A 1726-nucleotide genomic window follows, 5' to 3' on the forward strand; every position below is an offset into this window, starting at 1 on the left:
CCGGCGATCCTTCCGCCTTAGCCTTCCAAGTAGCCGGAATTACAGGTGCGCGCTACCACGCCCGGCTAATTTTATTTTGATTTATTGTAGAGATGAGGTCTCGCCTGCCCAGGCAGTTCTCAAACCTGCGGGCTCAGGCAATCCACTCACCTCAGCCTCCCAAAGGCACAGGATTACAGGCTGAGCCACCGAGCCCGGCCAAATTCATTTTTAATTCCAGGAGTCTTTTGGAGGAGTCTTTAGGATGTTCTAGGTATAAGATCATATCATCGGCATACAGAGATAGTTTGATTTCTTCTTTTCAAATTTGGATATATTTTATTCCTTTCTCCTGCTGATTGCTCTGGCTAGGTCTTTCAGTACTATATTGAGTAGGAGTGGTGAAAGTGGACAACTTTGCCTTGTTCCAGTTCTGAGGGGGAATGTGTTCAACTTTTCTTCATTCAGTTTGACATTGGCTATAGGTTTGTCATATATGGCTTTTATTATTTTGAGAAATGTTCCTTATATGCCTATTTTGCTGAGGTTTTTTTAATCATGAAAGGATGCTGGATCTTATTGAATTTTTTTTTTCTGCATCCATTGAAATGATCATATGGTTTTATATTATATGTTACTTGTTTTGAATTGGAGTCTTACTCTGTTGCCCAGGCTGGAGTGCAGTGGCACAATTATCACTACCGCGGCCTCAACCTACTGGGCTCAGGTGATCCTTCTGCCTCAGCCTTCCAGGAAGCTGAAACTACAGGTGTGTGCCACCACACCTGGATAATTTTTGGAGTTATTGTAGAGATGAGGTCTTGGTATGTTGCCCAGGCTAGTCTCAAACCCTTGGGCTTAGGAAATCCTCTCACCTCTGCCTCCCAAAATTCTGGGATTATAGGCATGAGCCACTGCACCTGGCAATTTTTGTTTTTAATTCTGCTTATGTGATGAATCACGTTTACTGACTATTGTATATTGAACTATCCTTGCATTCCTGGGATAAAACCCACTTGATCATGGTGGTGGACTTATTATTATTATTTTTTAATGTGTTGTTGAATTCGGTTTGCTAATATTTTGTTAAGAATTTTTGAGACTATGTTCCTTAGGGATATAGGTCTATCGTTTTCTTTCCTTTCCTTTTCTTTCTTTCTCCCCACCCCCTTTCTTTCGAGTTGAAGTCTCACTCTGCTGCCCAGACTGGAGTGCACAATCACAGCTCATAATAGCTTCAATCTCCTGGACTCAGATGATCCCTCCTCCTCAGACTCCTGAGGAGCTGGGACTCCAGACACATACCACCACACCCATCTCATTTTGCAACTTTTTTTGTAGAGATGAAGTCTCTTTATGTTGCCCAGACTGGTCTTAAACTCATGGGCTCAGGCAATCCTCTTGCCTCAGCCTCCCAGATGTTAGGATTACAGGGATGAGCCACTGTGCCCAGCTAGTTTTCTTTTCTTGCGTCTTGTCCTGGCTTTGGTATAAGGGTGATATTGGCTTTGTACAGTGAATTAGGGAGAATTCCCTCCTCTTCAACCTTATGGAATTGTTTCAGTAGAATTGGTACCAGTTCTCTGAAAGTCTGGTAGAGACCAGGCTTGGTGGCTCAGGCTATAATCCAAGCATTTTGGGAGGCCAAGGTGAGTGGATTGTCTGAGCCCACAGGTTCAAGACCAACCTGGGCAACTTGGCAAGACCTCATCTCTACAATAAATAAAAAAATTAGCCAGGTGTGGTA

Source organism: Carlito syrichta, unplaced genomic scaffold, assembly GCF_000164805.1.
Source record: "Carlito syrichta isolate Samal-C Ts95f unplaced genomic scaffold, Tarsius_syrichta-2.0.1 Scaffold304770, whole genome shotgun sequence".
In the NCBI taxonomy this organism is placed as follows: Eukaryota; Metazoa; Chordata; class Mammalia; order Primates; family Tarsiidae; genus Carlito; species Carlito syrichta.